Consider the following 20,648-nt stretch of genomic DNA (forward strand, 5'->3'; position numbering starts at 1 on the left):
TAGGAAAGATGAGAACAATAACAATAACAATAATAAAAATGGCCAGCATTTATATAGTCCTTTAAAGTTTGCAAAGTGCCTTACTAAACATTATTTTAATTTATCCACACAACAACCCTGTGAAGTAGGTATTATTATTATTATCTCCATTTTACAGATAAGGAAATTGAGGCACAGGAAATTGTCTTTCCTTATAGGTGAGGAAACTGTTAAATAACTTGCTCAGGGTCACAGAGTAAGTGTCTGGGGTCGTATTTGAACTCAGGTCTTTCTAACTCCAAGAGCAACAGTCTATCCACTGTACCATGTAGATGCTTTATTCATTGAAACTGATCAAGAGACAGTAGCTAACCAGGGGCAAGGCAGTTAGGTGGTATAGCTGACAGAGCACTGGCTTTGGAGTTAAGGAAAGCTGAGTTAAAATCCTGCCTCAGACACTTACTAGTTTACTGTGGCACTGGACAAGTCACTTAACTTCTGTTTGCCTCAGTTTCCTCAACTATAATAAGGGGCTAATAATAGCCTCTATCTCTCAGGGTTGTTGTGAGCTACAAATAAGATATTTGTAAAACACTTTGCAAACTTTAGAGCTCTATGTAAATTTTAGCTATTATTATAGACTAGCATTTATATACTAATTTAAGGTTTGCAAAGTTTTTTTTACATGTATTATCTCATTTGATCCCTATAACAACCATATTTTAGATGAGGAAAATAAGGTCTCCAAAGGTAAAGTGACTCATCCATGGTCACATAACTAGTAAGCGTCTGAGTCAGAATTTGAATTCAGGTTTTCCCCCTCTAAGTCTGGTACATTATCTACTACATCCCCGAGCTGCCTGAAAATGTCTCTGAAAGTACATAGGTACACTTTCCTAATTACAATTATTATAATAAATAAATGCCTGGATAATTCAACCTGCTATATAATCTGTTAATTCCGTGATTTGGACATTGCCTTAGGGACATGAGTTACCAGAAGACTTGAAGGGACTTTGTTATAGCCTAGTCTCGCCTATAATCATAAATCAGAAACTCCAACGTATGTGCTACTTTGGGAGAGCAGTCAAAAAGTAGGTGTCTTAGACGACATTCTACAAAATAGATATCCTAGCAATATTTATCAATTCAACTTTTAGCTGATGGCATGTGAATCTTAGTTAACACAAAACTCGCGAGACTTTCCTGGAAGAGCTTTGCTTTCAGCAGTCCTAAAGGCAGAATGATTTTTTGAGTTGTAATTTTATCCACATTGGTTGGTTTCTTTGTTTTTGTTTTTGTTTGTTTGTTTGTTTCTCTTATGCTTTCCTCCCTCCCCTGTTTCCTCTTTTCCTTCTTCCTCTATTTATCACTCCCTCCCTTCCTTCCTTCCTTCCTTTCTTCCTTCCTTCTTTTTACAAGTATTTTTTTTAGCATCTACTATACACCAGATATAGTTCCAGGTATTCAGGATACAAAGACAAAACACGATATTACTGGCTCTAAAGGAAGCTACATTCTATTGCAAGAAAACAACATATACACATTTTAGCAAATACAAAATACACAGTGATTTCCAGGGGGAGGCATAGGTCTAATCTGAAGAGCAGTTTGTTAGCTATAGAAAAAAGGTTTCCAGGGGTCCAAAAGGCAGGGAAGAATTGAACAGGTATACCAGCAGTTCAGGGCTGATATGAATAGATATGAGAAAGCAGGGAGTGGTGTTCAGCGAAACCCTGGAGCTTCAGCTCTTGGAATCACAAGGATTCTGAGAAAAGCCGCAGGACAGTGGATTGTCATGCTTTCCTTAACTATGTGTTGGAAAACAATAATTTGCCTGCCTTAGATTTAACAGTTTTATCAATGTACTGTGCAGATTCCAATTCAAAACCATTTGGAATAACTTGATCCATAAAATAAGTGAGAACATTTTATGAGATATCTTCTTCATCTCAGAGGACAGAGCATAACTATTTAGCCACATGCCCTTCCCGTTTGAAAGGGTTTCTACCATCATCTTCTCCTGAATATTTTATGTAACTCTAGAATTTGCCTTGAATTATATGCGATTAACTAATTATTCCACTGATTTTTTTAGGCCTAATGTTTTCTTCTAAAGCACTTTTACTGATTTTAATAGCGAAGCAAAACCTTGATTTAAAAAAAATTTTTTTTAATTAGAACACGTGTCCTATATTAAATGTCTCTTAGCAAAAAGACAAGGTAATCATCTGATATTATCTTCTAGATAGAGATATGTCCCCATAATATGTCTCCTCGCAAAATTAAGACTTTTTTCTCATAGTTTTAGTGTTGATTGTGGGAAGATAGAGTCTTCTAACTTTCCACTTTCCCTTTCCAACTGTAATAGATAAAAAGAACCTTTTCTAATAGCACATCTTTAAATCCCTTCATTACTAAGCTAGGAAGAGTGTCAAATCTTTTCTTGCTATGTGTGTAATAATGAGCCTAAGCAAAAATTCCTTATCTCCCTGGTTTCTATGCACTAAAGAAGCTTATTCATTCCCTTATCCTTTCCATGTGACTTGGCTCCATGTTCCGTTCCAGGGAAAAAATAATATGCCCCTTCTTATTTGTAAGGCCTATTACTTTCACCTTGTGACTCATATTCGTTATCTCACTTGTCACAGGAACTGGTTCAACAAACACATATATTCAGGCATATACTCTCTCCGAAGCATCTCACATATTGGCAGGAACTGAGAGAGCAGATGAAAGCATCATTTAAACCTGGGCACCGAAAGGCTTTTGCATGTAATTTAAAGGGAGAAGCAAGTCCTAGCCACATCAGAGGCACCTGTGTAGTGGTTTTGTAAATCACATTCCATCTCTTTGTAGTTAACATGCAGGCAGATTTACTAGTTCCTTGCAGTCATATTCTTATTACAGGTTATGCCTTGAGAGGATTTTCCCAGAGTTATGCTTCCAGGAATGTGCCCAGAGGCTTTGAAAGCCGGGATAACCACTGAGATAGGGCTCTATACAAGCTGCTTGGACTACTTCGGCGGCCTAAATAAAACCTTCACCTGGACAAATGATCTGCAGCTTCCATTCACAGAGTGTTGGCATCGGCCAGGGATTTTTGAGGTCATCTGGCCCAACCACTTAATTTTGCAGATGAACAAAGTAAATTCAAAGGAGTGAAATTACTTGCCCACAGACACACAGCTAGTAGAGCTGGAAGAGAAAAGTGTAGGTCACAGGTCTCGTGAGTCTCAATGAATGACTCTCTCCTACAACATAGCTGCTTCTATTTATATTAGTTCATTATCAGCAAGTGCCATTGAGATGCCCCAGTGGGGGTTGATGTATCCAGAAATTTTTTTAAAACCCATGATCAAAACAACTGCAAAAGGGTACTATGATCCAGACGACATTTTGGAAAGAAAAAAGGCATCTTGATAATACTCCTGGTTATTGGTTGTCGATTAAACTTATAAATATTTGTCCAGCTGAATTAGATCCAATTAATGAACCTGTTGTCATCAGTAAATATGCTTCGCTTGTACCAAATTTTTGGAACAAATATTTGACCCAACAAGACCCCAGAATCTGCTGCAGGCCCACATCTAGTCATACCTAGTAAATTCTGTGATAACTTGGACTCATTTTTACCAATGGAAAATACAACATACTTCTCCCCTTCCTATCTGAACCTCTTAAAAATAAACTTTTCTGTACTTAATAAACTCCAGTGACTACCTATCACCTCTAGGATCAAATACAAAACCATCTGTTTGGTGTTTAAAGCCCTTCATAAAACCTCCCTCCTTCCCCCACCTTTCCAGTCTTTATACCTAACACTCTGCCCCTCACCTCCAAAAAAAAGGAAACCAAACAAAGAACATACTCTTCAAATCAGCAACACTGGCCTTCTTTCTATTGCTTGAACATGCTACTCCAACTGCTAGCTCTGTGCATTTTCCCTGGCTGCCCCCACCATGCCCACAATTTTCTCCCTCCTCATCTCCACCTCCTGGCTTCCCTGCCTTCTTCAGGTCCTCCCTCTTATTTCCCATTTATCCTGTATCAAACTCACTTGTTTGCTGTGGTTTGAATGTTGTCTCCCTGTTGTCTCCTTGAGAACAGACTATCTTTTACCTTTCATTGTATCCACAGAGCTTAGCACAATGCCTGGTACCTAGTAGGCATTTAATAAATATTTATTGACCAACTGACTTCCCATGCCCCAACGTGCAGTCCTTCTTGTTTTTAGAGTTTTGCTCTGATGTGGAATAAAAGGTGGTTTGCTCTCTTCAGAGCTAATGTTGGGGTTAGCCTAGATCAGAGGTTCTCAAAGTGTCATCTGATGTCTTATGGGAGTCCCTGAGACCCTTTTAGGAGATCATGGGATTAAAAACTATTTATTTAGATAATAATACTAAGACATTATTTGCCTATTAAAATATTAAATACTAAGACATTATTTACCTAATTAAAATACACCCCTCTTTTCTAACTACATACTAGAGATTAGGTTTTCTTCATATGCTTCAACCAAAATGACACAGAACAACAGATTGAATGCAGATGTAGATATCAGAATACAGCTACCTTCTATTAGGCTAAAGTCCAGGGGTGGGGAACCTGTGGCCGTGTGTGGCCTCTAGGTCCTTAAATGTGGCCCGTTGCCTCTTGTTCTGTGAAGTTTGGATTCAGTCAAAGGAGCCACTTGAGGACCTAGAGGGCCACAGGTGGCCTTAAGGCCGAAGGTTCCCCACCCCTGGGCTAGACATTTAAGAGATTTACAAAAATTTCTAAAAAACAGTGCCATTCTTCTCACTGAATATTTTCTTTGTTTTGGAAAATAGTTATTTTCATTAAAATGTCATTTAAATTAACATGTAATGAGATTATTATTGTTATTTTAAATGAGTTAACAAATATTTTTTAAAATGATCAGGTTTAATTTCTAATATGGTAAATATCAATAGATAGAATCTGCAAAAACAAGAGCTTTTTGAGGATCTCAATGATTTTTAAGAGTGTAAAGCGGTCCTGAGACCAAAAACTTTAAGAAGGTGCAGCTAGGTGGCGCAGTGGATAGAGTACCTCCTGAAGTCAGGAGGACCTGAGTTCAAATGTGACCTCAGACCAAACAGTTGACACTTACTAGCTGTGTGACCCGGCCAAGTCACTTAACCCCAATTGCCTAAGAATTAAAAAAAAAAAACAGCTTTAAGAAGCATTGAACTAGATTCAAGCTCTGAAAATTCTCTGACCTGAGGGGACATACACTATGACTCAATAAACTTGTTTATCTGTAAGCAAACAAAGACTGCTTTGGAGGCTCTAAGGAAAGAACTACATGGCTTTTATCCAGCTCTGCAGTTGGACAAGTTTAAATATTCAACACAGGAAAGCAAATCTGTACTTTATTATAATGCTTTTTACGCTTTCCTTTGCTGAACTTTTCTTGATAGTTGCTGTCAAATCACTCCAGCAGATGAGCCATGTTCTTTCTAACCTTGGAAACTTGGCCTAATGACTTCACATCAGGTCAGTTTTCCCATCTTATTTAGTGGAGGTTTTCCTACAGAGAGACAGAGTATGGTGTGTGGCCAAGAAAACAGAGAAGATCACTTGGATTGAATGTGTCACTCATGGGAACTAACCAAGTTTGCTCAGAGGCCAGCTGGGTTTAAGATTCACTCCCCCCCACCCCAAAGAGAACTCAGTCAAAAACAGTATCAGAAAGGAGCACCCATTTCTCAACTACTTCGTAACTAGGCATAACTCCAAGTGAAGTGTTCTATAAAATGGAGATAATTACACCTGTTCCCTCCTGATTACATGGAGATATTGTGGGAATTATTTAAATAATGGCTGCCAGAAAATCTGAATTCCTCTGAGAGAAATGCTATATAAATACAACATATGATTATTCAGAATGTCATCCGACCTGTAAATAGCAGGACAGATATTCAGATTATGAGACGAGACCCACAAGTCACAATGCCACTCTGGAAATTTCCACAGAGGCTCCATGGGTTCTCCAGAAAATTCAGTTGTGTCCTAACCACAGAAGCAGAATGTTATACAGAAAGAGACTTTACAGAGCTATGTGATTACCTCCCATCATCAAGGTGGGAGGTAGTGTGACATAGCTGCATTTTCCTCCTTTAAAACAGAGTTCCACAGCAAGTATGTGTATCTGAGGCAAATTCTGTTTGTATAATAAATATGGTCCCTCTGAAATGAAATTTTTTTTCACTGGGGAAGCTTGTGTACTTGAGACCTACCTTTTAATACTATTTCCATGGCACTTGATAGCCAAGTGACCATTTTGTAAGACATTTAGCCTCTTTCAAGCCTCAGTTTCCTCATCTGTAAAATGGAAGTTTGCACCACCTACCCCATAAAGTTATTGAAAGGAAAACACTTCGGTAAATGTTAGAGCACTTTATAAGTGTGTTGAATTATCATGATTATTACTATGGTTAAGGCCCCTGGGTGGAGGGTGGGGGAACAGCTAGGTGGCACTGTGGATAAAGTACTGGGCCTGGAGTCAGGAAGACTCATCTTCCTGAGTTCAAATCTGGCCTCAGATGCTTACTAGCTGAGTGATCCTGGGAAAGTCACTAACCTAGTTTGTCTCAGTTTCCTCATCTGTTAAACGAGCTGGAGAAGGGAGCTCCAGTATCCCTGCCAAGAAAATGGGGTCATGACGGGTCAGACATGATTGAAAAACAACTGAACTAAAGGACCCCTGGAGAATATCTGTAACTCAGATGGCATGAGCAGGTAGATTTCATTTCAGAGAATTTTTTCCCCTATCTCTCAACCCAGTGATGTTGACATAGATAGGAAGATTCATAGACTAAGAATCTAACCCACAGTAATTATTATTCTACAATATGCAATAGTTTTTTTGGCAATTAATTATATCTATACATTAGTAAAATGGCTAAAACTAAGCACTTGTTTTACAATGGGTTAGATCTTATTGTAAGAAGCTGTCAGTTTTCCTTATTCCTGCAAAGAACTATGGGTAAGAATGATATTTTAATCAACTTGGTTTCATGCTCCATCAGTTGCTGGCTGCACTTGCCTATGGCTTTGGCATTTACCTAAGTCCCAAATCTACATTTGGATTTGGAGCTAAAGTTAAAGAGGTCTGATCTATAAAAAGTTGGTGTGCATTGTATTTTCAGTTCTATTCTCAGCTGTGCCATCAGCTAGATGTTAATTCCTGTTCACACCTAGTTTAACAATTCTTATGCACAGCCTTCTGCATAAAAGACTTATCAGACAGATGTTGGGTTGAAGAAGAGGCATAAGGATCATTACATGTCAGAGCTGGAAGAGATTTCAAAAGTTCATCTGGGGCAGTCCCCTGCCTCCAGATAGGTGGACCCCTAAATCATCCACAGCAATTGTCTGGCATGGTTTTAAAATTTTTCAAGGATGAAAATCCCCAAATTTGCCCTGGCATCTTGTTCTTATATTTAATTATGCTTTGATTATATGGGTTGCTAGTAAGGTGTCCTGGAAAGAATACTAGATTTGGAGTCAGAGGATCTGTGTTCACACCCCAGCTCTGGCATCTACTTAATCCTGAGGAGTTATTTCATCTCTCTAGAGGTGAATTTCCTAATGTGCAAAATGAGGGGTTTGACTTCTAAAGGCCCTCCCAGCTTACAAGCTTTACAGTCACCAAGTAAATCACCTCAGTGGGACAAAAATGAAGCTTCAGCATGGGCTGTGTCTGGAGCAAAATGCAAAATTTGCCATCAAAACTCATCCCAATAGTTCAAACTAAAGACAATTCCAGAGCAGAATAAGCATCCTTTTTTTTTTTTTAAAGTGAAAAGGCAAAAATCATGGATCTCACTGATGGACCCTATGGACTCCCCCATGTTCTCCCCCTTTACGGGAGTACTTAAGCTGATTGGATGGCTTTGAATTGAACATAATATATCCCTATTACAAGACATCAGGGCTTCAATGTGCTCATCTTCAATTTTTCCCCCTCAGAGTGGTCTGTAATTAAAGCCATCACACTGAGAGTGACAAGCTGTGTCTCCAGGAGGCCGAAGCATCCAGACGATTCACTGAATTTCTCACTTTTCATCCAGATGTTTTAACCACATGGGGACATATCCCAAGTCAGATGATAAAGTCTATTTTTATCATCATAATGGTTCAAGAAAGTAAAACCAAAACGTATCTTCTTATTGTCTCATACGTTTTCAGAGCAAAAAAACTCTTAAGCTTTGGCGAGGTTTAAAAATAATATGTGAATTTTTGGAAAATCTATAGAGTAAACTCTAGATGAGACAGAAAGGAGTGACCATATTTGTTTAAAATATATAGAAACATGATAAGTAAATCAGGCAAAAAATGAACCAGACTTTCCTGTTTTCTAATGAAGTAATCATATAAAAATCAATTATTCCTTTTTCTCTTAAGTTATGTCTCTATAATATGCCAGACTATATTACATTGTTTAGAGTCTGCTAGAATGTGAGTCAGAGAGAAGTTGAGCCATAACCTTGGGTTTGTGCTTCACAGGAAGATCCACCTGACCCCTCCTCTCCCACCAATAAACAAACGAATGAATGAATGAACACATAAACTACTCAATACAAAAGAAACAAATTTTTAAAAAAATATACATACACATATAATTTTTATATTATCTTAATTTCCAAATATATCCCTCATTACTCCTCCTCCAAATGGACACCCCCTTGTAACAAAGGATAAAAAAGAGAAGAGGAAGAAAACCAGTTAGGCAAAACTAACCAAAACTTCAACCAAGTCTGACTGTGTAGACATTGTTCCACACCCATAGACCCAATCTCTATAAAGAAGGGACAGAGGTACATTTTCTCATCTCTTCTTTGAGGTCAGTTTGCACATAATAATTATACAATAAAAAAATTAGAAATACAGATGTTCATATTCCCTATATTTAGAAAATTTTTGATACCCTGTAAATAATTTTGTTTCTATGTTTATACTTATATTATCCACACGTAACTAAGTCCCTAAAAATCACAGTTTCAATAATCTGAGAATTCAAGGTGAAAATGGTTTTGGGGACCATGATTACTTGTAAAACATATGCATGGCAACAGCCACACTTCATGATTTTGAAAACAAATACCACTTGGGAGTTATTATAAATTATAAATTCTATGAGTGGCAATGTAGCGAATTCTTCGAATTTGCTATGTATGTTTATGTATGTTTGTATGTGTAACACATGAATTATCTCCTTTCTGGGTAGATGTTGTAACTATGTTGGACATTTTCCCAGAGCTGATTTGGTAAAGAATACCTGGATTTACTGTAAAATAGTACTTTCAAGCATAACATTCAGTCTGCTGAGGTGGAAGAAACGTTATGTTAGCTCTGTTACCAAAGTGTGTTAAACTTTAGTCACAGATTGTGGAAAACTGAAGTGGAATTCATCAAAGAAGTTTAGGGGGACAAATGGAACACATCTCTCTGGAAGAGGAGTCTTTTTTGGTGTATTTGTTTAAAACTGAAATTTCATAGGAAGTGCTAATTGTACAGTGAACTCTCAAAGCCATAGAAAACATGTATGTCCTGTATCTCTACCCAATTTTCAATGAATTCACACACACACATACACACATACACATACAACCTCTTTCACAGAATGGAGGAAGTATCTCTGCTAGTCTAGCAACACACTTGCCTCCAGTCTGATATTAAATGGAGTTGCTCTAATTTTAGAAAATTCAAAGAAAATGAGACCTCACTTTGGTCTCTTTAATATAGAGACTATCATTTTAATAGGGAGACAGTTGGACATAGTGGACTGCTAAGCGGCGCAGTGGATAGACCACTGAGCTTGGAATCAGGAAGACTCATCATCCTCCGTTCAATCCAGCCTCAGACACTTACTAGTTGTGTGACCCTGGGTAAGTCATTTAACTCTGTTTGCCTCAGTTTCCTCATCTGTAAAAATGAGCTGGAGAAGGAAATGGCAAACCACTTCAGTATCTTTGCCAAGAAAACCCTAAATGGGATCACAAAGAGCCAGACAAGACTGAAGCAACTGAACAACAACAAAGTTGGACATAATGGAATGATGAACAGCACGGTAAAGTGAAAAAATTCTCAATTCAGCCCCTTTACCCCCTCTGTGACCTTGGGTAAAGCACTTCACATTTTGAGCCTCAGTTTCCTTATCTGTGAAAAGAGAAGGCTGGACTACATGGCCTTTGATAGATTTTGACTCGACTCTAGATCCTGTCAGGGCTCACTTTGGAGTGAAGAAGGCAGAGGTCGGGTTCTGCCTCCAGCTCTTATTAGGGTATGATGGCTGAAAAACCACTTCATCTCTTGATGCCCCCAGGCAACTCTCCAAGAAGGTAAAAAAGATGAGGTGCCATCTAGGGAAGGGAGTTTTCACACCAGGAGTTCCCTACGCTGATTCAATCTACCATCCCCAAATCATATGAATTTAAAGCATGGGCCTGACTCCTCAAAGGCCTCTCATCAGAGAAGCAAGCAGAGAAAATGGCCAAGTTTTATACAAGCCGCCTCTCAGAGTGGCCTAAATAGATGGTTTCACTTTAAAGGGTTACTTCCATTAAGATCTTTAGAACTACAAATATTCCCGTGTATATGGACTGGATCCTTAAAACACAGTCAGACGTTGATAATGTATTACAGCATTAGTGCTATTTATAATCAACAGAATTACTAACGCTGTAATCATGTAAGTTTGGGGATTATAATTATGACAGTATAAATAGCAGTCAGAATGTCTTGAAGCATCTTGCTGACGTTGATGGCAAACATAGCCCTAGAGGTTTTCCAAAGGGGGAGGTCAACCAAGCGGTCCAAACCTGCTCCAGTCTGCTCAAGTGTTTTATAAACCGTTTTAAAGATGCCTCCTGGAGGCACGCCGACTCTTTATATGCCTAGCAATTACAGGTCTTTCAGTTATTTTCAAACCTCATCTACATAGACTAGATCTGTACATCCACCTTTGCTGAGCTCCTTCTTGATAGAAAAGCTAAGGAGCTGACCTTGGCTTCTGTAGGTAATTTGTCTTTCTCTGATGAGGCCCCACTCTCTGAGTTGCTACCCAGAGGCTGCCTGTACGTACACAGCTCCCTTGTCCAAGCAGTCCAAGCCCGGTCCAGTCTAGTCCAAGCAGACTGACTCACATAGATTTCTTATCACTAATGCTCTGTAGAAAATGAAATCCAGAGATTTTATGGTTGATAATTAAGAAGATCAATACCACTAGTGAAATAAAGATTAAGCTGCTTGAAAAATAAATGGTTTATCTTGTGGTTGGAGTTATTTCCTTGTGGCTCAATTTGGAAATAGAATGTTTTCTTATTCCTCACTTTTCCCAGCCCTTTTTTAGTCATTTTTTAGTGGCCAAGTCACTCTTCACTTTTAACGGCCACAGGGTATATGTACACTTTCACCCAGAGGACTTTACTGCTTGATTATTACCTATATTATAAATATATAATGTATATATAAGTGCGTATATACACATATGTGTGTGTATATATATAATAGCTTAGGTGCACATATCTATATATGCAGAGAGAGACACATGGACAGACAGACAGAAACAAAGAGATGGAGAGAGAGACAGAGACAGAAACAGAGACAGACAGATGTGAAGAGACAAACAGAAACAGAGAGATGGAGACAGAGACAGAGAACACACACAAAGGGAGTAAAAAGAAATAGGTCAGAGGAAGGAGAGTAATGAGGCCTAGAGGGAGAGGGAGGAAGCGGAAGTAGAGGAGAAGCAGGGGTGAAGGGAGAAGAAAGAAACGGGTTTGGAGGAGGGAGGAGAAGCGCTTTCTAATGGTGCCGTTTCCTCTTACGTAAGGGCAGCAAAAGGTTGGGATTCCCACCTGTTCCAAAGGTCTGTTTCAATCCTTTGTTTCATCACAGAAGAGACAACTTCTTGATGTCACTGGGATTGAGGAGATAGAGGTTAAGAAATGAAATAAAATCAATCCCTTGACGCTTAAAAGAAAAAGAAGAGGAACTCTCTGCAAGACCCAGCATGATCTTCGCCCCTGAATTCCTCAACAAAACTATGTAACTGCTTTTTTGGTTTTTCAAGGGCAAAGATGATGAACTAACGTGCTGACAAGGGCCAGAAAACTCCCCTTCCAAGTCTGAGCTTCTGTGTTTCTGCGATTAAGACATCAGTAGCTACCTAGAAAAGCTTACTGTTCCCTTCTAGAGAATGGTAGAACTCAGCCCGTGACTGAGGCCATCCCAGGGCCATGCTAAGTATAACAAGGGTTGCACAGAGCACATGCAGGGATGACCGGCCTGCTTCTAGCCAGACCACGTGCCTCAATGCTTGTGGAAACTTGGTACTGAGACACGTGGAGGCTTCCTGCTTCTAGTGATGAAAGGACTTGTCATTTTGGTATGGTACAACAACCTTTAACTTATCCCAAATCTTCCCTTTACCCCTAATAATAATAACAGCTGGGGGAAAGGAGGCTGTCAACTAAAAAAAGAAAAGATAGTTTCTGGATCTTCTGGGTGGAAAGATCTGTCCTCCAGGCAGCTTCATGTAATTCTGAAATTTCTCATGAGGGAATGGGAAAGTTGACTCTACCCTTTTCGTCCCCTCCATCCACATGTGGCTAGAACAAAGTGACTGAACTGGGTGAATTTTTGCCCCGGCTGCCTTTTGCTCTTGGTGTATTTTCTTTCCTTAGCAGACGACCAAACATTGATAGTCATAATAATAATAAAACATTTATGTAGTGCTTTAAGGTTTGTAAAGCACTTCACATGTATTACATCATTGATCCCCACAACAATCCTGTGAGCTGGGTGCCATCATTATCCCTGTTTTATTGGAGATGAGGAAATTAAAAGAGTTATACCAGTATGGAGAGAATCTTGTGAGGCAGAGAGGCCTAGGAGTATTGGATCTATTGGGTGAAACTGAGTGAGTGGTGAAGCCAGGGGAGTTTCTGCATTAAAGAAGGTGACTAGAGGCACCTAAGTGGAGCAGTAAGATAGAGCCCTGGGGTCAGGAGAATCTAAGTTCAAATGTGACCTCAGACACTTACTAGCTGTGTGACCCTGAACAAGTCACTTAACCCCAATTGTCTCCAAGAAAGAAAATAAAGAAGATGACTTTTCTTTTTCACTTATTGGTCAAAAGAAAACGATATTTATGGGGAAAGCACAGGCCGAAGGTGCAATATGGAATGTCTATTCAGTCAGTCCACAAACTACTTTAGGTTCTGATAAGGTATAAATGTCAACCTTCTGGGTGAGAATATAATAATAGCTGTAAGTTAAATAACTGAATCCTGCTTTCAAGCCTTTCTGTCAATATGCACTTATGTTTTATGTGTGTCATTTCTTTTGTATAGGAAATAAATACTTGTCTAATACTTGACTTATACTGTATGTTGTGTACCTTTTTATCCCTGCCCCCCACAAGAGCCAAAACCTAAGTTATAAATAATTTTTTATCATAGCACTAGAGTAGGGGGTGCATAAGAAGTCAGAATGTAAGAAAAAGAAGCCTAGATTAGCTCCTCTCCTTAAAGACTACGTTCCCCCAGTACTGAACCCATTCCTGACCACATGCAAGGGACCAGAGTTCAGAAGGGCTTCCTTAGGTCGAAGGAGTGGATGAAGCTCCTGTCACTTTAACCTAGACTGAGCTTTTTTTTTTTTTATTTAATATAAATGCCATGGATGGTATCCTCTTCAACAGTAGTCTGGCCTATAATCAAAGTAAGTAGGTGTAGAGAAAGCTGGATCTGGAGTCAGGAAGATTTGAGCTCAAATCTTGCATCAGACACTAGCTGTGTGACCCTGGGCAAGTCATTTAACTGCTGTCTGCCTCAATTTCTTCATCTGTAAAGTGGGAATAATAATAGCACTTACCTCTTGCCTTCTAGGAGTGTTATGAGGATAAATTGAGAGCATATTTATAAAGTGCTTTGCAAACTTTAAAACGCTAGATAAAGGCTTATCATTATTATTAAAATAATAAAAATCTCACTCTTATTCTTAGTGCAAACCTGATAAGAAAACTAAGGCAATCTTTCCACTTGACAACATATCTTAGAAATTGTAAGGAGTAATTCTGTCATGCCTGTTTTCCTCTGCTGCTTTCTGACATCTGTTACCAATCAGACCAAGCCTGCTAAATGGGTTCTTAAAATGTTAGTACCAGGGAAATGGAGGTTCTCTTCCATGGAAGGACGTCCATGCCTAAGAACCTGCCTTGCCTACTATGTCTTATCTGACAAAATTTGAATGCGTTACCTGTGTGGTCATAATGTAAAACCACCTTTTTAGATTAGTCCAATTAAGTGAGTAGATTATGTTGAGCATTGGACTATTTTTAAGAAATTATAATAATTTCTAATTCCCTTAAAATTATCTTTTCTCATGATGTGTATGTGCCCTGGGCCAAGTACATAGGCAATGAATACAGTAAGTTGAAGCCAAGAAAAATTTAGGCTCATCAAATACATAGAAGCAGCTAGATAGAGTATGGGGTGGGTAGAGCACAGGGCCTAGAGTCAGGAAGACCCGAGTTCAAATCTCACCTTAGACATTTATAAGCTGTGTGACCCCAGGCAAGTCACTTAACCCTCTCCCAGATTCCTCATTTGTAAAATGAGCTGGAGAAGGGAATGGCAGACCACTCCACTATCTTTGCCAAGAAAACCCTAAATGGGGTCACAAAGAGTCAGACATGATTGAAATGACTGAACAATATCAAATACATAGGAAACGGAATTAAACCAAACTGAATTCAATTGACAACTAGATTTAATTGACATCTAGAATGGCAGTAAACTTATTTAAATTTTAAATTATTTTAATGAGAGCAGTAGTTCAATATAAATGCCCATTCTTCCTTTAAATCTTTTCCTTCCTATCCTATTCCCTCAACCACAAGCATTACCTACTTTCCTAAAGAATAATACAAAGTTTTTGTTGACTGATAATAAAAATACCATTATTTTAATATGATTGGTCTATATAGATATTGTTTAATGAAAAAGTAAATAAAAATAAGTTAGCTGGAAAAGAAGCATTAGGGTAGGCATTTGATAAGGCATTCCTTATCAAATGTATGAGAGAGAGAGAGAGAGAGAAAATGATGAATGATAATGGGACCAATCTGCTAGAGAATATGGGAGGAAGAAGTGGGAAATAAAATATTATGTCGGGAAATTTTTATCATAGAGTCAATAGAGGGCCATCTATTGAAGATTTCTAAATGAGGAAGGGGGCAGGTAACATGATCACAGATATTTGCTATTTTCAGCTTCAGTGGGCTAACCTAAGATCTCATGACAAATATGTTAAAGCAACACAAAACAGAGCATTATATTAGGAGTGAGGAAGATTGTAATTTGCAAGGGGAATCAATCTAACATACTTTCTAAAACACTGTCTCCCAACAAAAGTTCAAAGTCAAGTTTCCACCAAGGTTCCAATTAATACTATTCTCCAGCTCCAGTAAAAGCAAAACAAAACAAAACAAAAACTTTTCATTAGGATTATAATCTCTATCAATCAACCCCTATTGACAAATGAATCAATTAATAAGCATCCATTAAGATGTTGTTGTGTGCCAGACACTGTGCTAGGAGCTAGAAAAATCAGACAAAAATTAAACAGTTCTTACCCTCGAGAAGCTTACCTTCTATAAGAAAACAAAACACTTATACGGGTAAGTATATACCAAAAAAGGATGTGTACACACACACACACACACACACACACATGTATATACATATATATATATATATATATACACACACACACACACACAAAATGTAGACAAACTAAATGCAAGGTAGTTTTTTGGGGGAGGCAAGGGGATGAAGGAATGCTTGACATTTAAACAGTTCCCTCCCCCCAAAACAACAACAAAGCAACTTCATTTCTTATGCTAAAAATCTAACACTCTCATTTGTCACACATATATGTTGGTGCCTGCCATGTATGATTTTATGGCTAAAAACACATTCCCCAGGAAAGTCCTTTCTGTGTGCAGATATCAGTGATGTCTACATTTTCTTTGTGTGGGTTGTTTTGAAGTAGTGATTATAGTTGGCATTAGCTGGTAACAAGTGAATGTATGTGAGCAAGGAGGGTGGGGAATGAGAACAAACCCATTCATGTCATCATATTTATCATTGTCCTTGAAGTAGAGAAAAGATATTACCAAAGGTTTCATTTTTCATGCAGGAGATTGTGGTAGAGGAAGCCAATCTGAGTTCTTGCCCATATTGGCAGGCCATACATTCTGTCAACTTGAGAGCCGGTTTAGCTTCTGCAGATAACTAGCTTGGCTGCTAGGGCTTGGACAGATGCCTTGGACAAATGCCTACTGGCTTACTCATAATCGCTGCAGCATTAGATTTCTGTGCACTGTGGGTTTCATGTAGTTGTGGGAAGGCAGAGGACGCTATCTACGCCTGGTTTAATTCTGCTTAGGACAAAGTACACTTTTAGGCAATGGCTGGGATCCTGGAAGAAATGCCTGCATCTGCCCCAGTCCTTGGATGGACGTGGGCCAAGCAGAAACCAGGATCAGTCGAGTAAGCCTTCTACCATTTCATGGAGTACTGATCTGCCTCCATCACAAAATAGGACAGTATGAGGAAGGAAGCAGTCAGACAAAGAAGGATCATCTGATGTGCAGGTCATAAAAAGGGAATAAGTAAGATTGGAAGTCAGTAAGTTGAGCATCAATAATATCATGGGCAGCCTAGAGATGTTTATTCACAGCTCACCTTGATACTGATGAATGACCTAGGAGAGCATTTGCTTTTACAAGGTTACTCTGGTTAATTGAGACCTTTTTATGATACTCCATACTATAAAACTGGATATATGTCTGAGATACCCATTTAGGCCCATCCCCAAATATGGAAGCATTGGGGTCCTGAAGGGCCTTGCTTCACAAAAGCAGTTTGGGGGTTCCACTTGGAGTCATAGAACCTGAATTCTAGTACCACATCTGTTACTTACCACCTATACGACCTTGGGCAAGTCATTTAACTTCTCTGGTCCTCAATTTCTTCAATTGTACAATGAAGGGGTTTAACTAGATGACTCTAATCTATAGATAGACAGATAAATACACAACAGAGACAGATTGATAGATGACAGACTATAGATAGACAAATAGATAAACAGATGATAGACAGATTGATAGAAGACAGAAAATAGATGGTTGGATAGATAGATAATAGATGGATCGATGGATAGGTAGATGGCAGACAGACAGACAGATGGAAGCATAGATAGATGACAGGCAATAGACACATAGATAGACAGATGGTTGGATAGATAGGAGGAGAGACAGCTAGCTAGCTAGCTAGATAGATAGACACATAAAGGATTTATTAAAGAACTCATTTTATTTGCCAGACACTGTGATAAGTGCCAGGGATACAAACAGAAGCAAGCAAGATAGTTCCCTCAAGAAGTTTACGTTCTAAAGGAGAACTGCAAAGTGGGGGAAGGCATGAGTCATCATAGAAGTGAAATAAGTGTGTCCAATTTGTGACTGTGGTGAGTGTGGGAATGAAAGGAATGAGGTAACAGATTGAGAGAGCAGGTCTTTCCTAAAATGGTAGTCCCTGGAAAGAGTCATCAATGAAGACAGGAGGGCCCCAGGGTGAAGGATTATCTGGATGGCAATGGTGCAGGTGAGGGGTAGAAGGATTCCAGAGAGTGTAGGAGCAACTATGAATGACCTTAAGATTTCATAATGGGTCATTATGCTCATCCCACAGGAGGAATATGCCACCTTGAAATTCTTGAGAAGGAGGAGGGGGGCTATGTTTTCATATGCTCAGTTGGATTGAACCCTGGGGAGAAGAGGTCACAATTTATTGGCCGGTGCCATCCCTTTCCTCAGTGTCAGAATCACAGGATCTTAGATTTTGAAATAGAAGAGTCTATTGAGGCCCACCCCTTCCTTTTACAGATGAAGAAAATGAGTGAGAGAGAGGCTTATTATTTTGTCCTTCATTTTTGAAGAGGACCGATGATACAAAGGGGTGATGTCTTGACTTGCGCACGAATTGGATTTAAGTGAGGCAGAGTTGCACAGAGTTGTCAGCCTCACTTTCTCTTCCAGAGTCATCAAAGTCCAGTGGCAGAACAAAAGTCAGGATGACTAGCAATGGCCAGGGATGCAATGGATGACCTTGGCATATGATCAAGCTCTAAGTACTCTATGGCACCTGCTTTTTCACATGCTTGGGGTAGATATCTCTCTAACTCACTGCTGGGTTTGAGACCTATTAGTTACTCTTAACCTGGTTTAGCTCGTCTCTGAGATGCGTTTTACTGAGTGTGGCCACTGCGTGTGCTACAGCTTCTTGAAGCCACAGGTGAGAGTTGGGTGAAGGTAGACACCAAAGGTGGATGAGCAGCCCTGAAAAGGGCTCAGCAAGCCTTCCCACCACAAGTGCTGGTCCTCCCTTTACACCCTAGGTGGTGCTGTGGATAGAGCACAGGCCTGGAGTCAGGTAAACTCATCTTCCTGAGTTCAAATCTAGCCTCAGATCCTTACTAGCTGTGTGACCCTGGGTGAGTCATTTAACCCTGTTTACATCAGTTTCCTTATCTGTAAAATGAGCTGGAGAAGGAAATGGCAAACTACTCCAGTACCTTTGCCGAGAAAACCCCAAATGGGGTCATGAAGAATCAGACATGATTCAACAACAAAATGTTGTAGCCACAGTTATATTTGAGGGGCTTAGTAGTTTGCTCAAGGCCACACATTTGTTAAGTGTTTGAGGAAGGATTTAAATTCAGATCTTCCTCATTCTAAGCCCACTGTTCTATCCACTGGACCACCTAGCCACCTCCTCGTGCTTGAATTCTATGGCTTCCATAGGCCAGATCAGGTTGAGTATCTGGCAACATGGGGAAAGAGCATTTTGATACTGAAATATTGTTAGCATATGTCTTCATGCCTAATAGAGAAAGAGAGTAGCATAAAATCCATGAAGGAATTGGAAAGTAAGATAACCCTGGTAAGGTTTTTTTGGTAAGATAGGTAAAACACTTTGCCTTATTCAATGCACTATAAAAATGTCAACAACCACCACCATTGTTATTTTGACTGAGAAATGTAATCTGTCTTTTCTTTATTCTTCCCCTCTTTCTCACACACACAAAATTCATCTTTAATCCAAGAAGCTCCAACACTTTAATTTAGGATCAATCCTTGTAGCACTCCCATGGTTGTGATTCATGGAAATACAAAGAAGTCATGGTGACGTACCCGGTGAGATTTGTTAGGGAAAGAGCTGGGATGTGGTCCAGGATGTTTCTCTGTTTACTCTTATGCTTGCCAGATAAGCCCTTCTAGTAAAGAGAAAAAAGAAATTTTAAAAACTCAAATTGTCTGGTGGTTTATGTGAATAGTTGTATGTGTATTGTTTTATAAATATAGGAAGGAATTCTCATCGAGATTAAAGTATTTTAACCTGTCCATAGTGCAAGTGACCACAGTTTTGGCATCTCTCAGTCACAGACTCAGTGATTGGGGTAAACTTCATCTATGTATACTGGAAAAACTGGTGTCGTCCATTCTTCCAAAATGTTCTTTCTTCCCTCATCTATTTCATAGACTCATAGGTTTGGAAGCAACCTCAGAGAGCATCTAGCCCAATGCCTAACAGATGCATTGAGTTTCCTCTTACGACATCATTAACAAGTAGTTATTTGGCCTGGCTGAGACCAAAAAAAGCATCTGGGTGTTTTATTTACATGTGCATTTGTGAGCTAGAGAAGCTTCTGGTTATTTTAACATGGATTTGCATTTGGAATGGAAAGGACGTGGACCCTTCTATCAGAGTATTCTCTGTGCGGCAGGCCACACCCACACTACCATCCCCATTAGCTAAAAAATAGCATGGCTATTTTTGGCCCTTATTTGACTTATTTGACAAACAAAATGCAGTTCTGAACTGTGAGCACTCACGCCACTGAGTTCAATGAGGTTTCAGAATCTACACTGCAACTACAACCCCACCTCAGGACTTTAGGGAAATATGCTTTCGAATCAATCAATAAGCATTTCTTAAATGCCTACTATGTGTCAGGCACTCTGCTGGGCACAGGGGATGCAGGGATGAAAACGAACACATTCCTATCTCAAGGAAATTACATTCTACTGGGGAAGGGGGGGAAACAATATGTACAACATAGCCCTTCTAGCACTGCTACCCAACTTTCACTCTCATTGACAGATTGTATCTCCAGAGGATGCTGGCTACTACTTTCTCAGTGTCTATTCACTAACTCTGAGGAGTCTGGGTTCTCAAGTAAGTGTGGATAGATCTCATCATGTAAAGGTCCTCATCTGTTAATCTGTTTGGGCATGGAGGGTTGGATTTGCATGTGTGTGGTTCCCTGCCGGTAACAAACACAGGGTAAAGGGCTCCCATGTGTAAGACATACACAGAGAGCAAAGAGTGACTGATTGCATTGTGGCACTGGAGGGCCTTTTCTCTCTCTGTGGAATCCTCATCAAGTTCCCCTTAAATATGTGGTTCTCTACTGAGCTCTGAGGGTCAGTGTCAGGAGTCAGAGAGCAGATTGTTAAACTTGCAGTGTGAACATTTGCAAATGCTATAAATTGGTAACTGCTTTCC

This window comes from Vombatus ursinus, unplaced genomic scaffold (genome assembly GCF_900497805.2).
Source record: "Vombatus ursinus unplaced genomic scaffold, bare-nosed wombat genome assembly UNPS02001419.1, whole genome shotgun sequence".
NCBI classification, from domain to species: Eukaryota; Metazoa; Chordata; class Mammalia; order Diprotodontia; family Vombatidae; genus Vombatus; species Vombatus ursinus.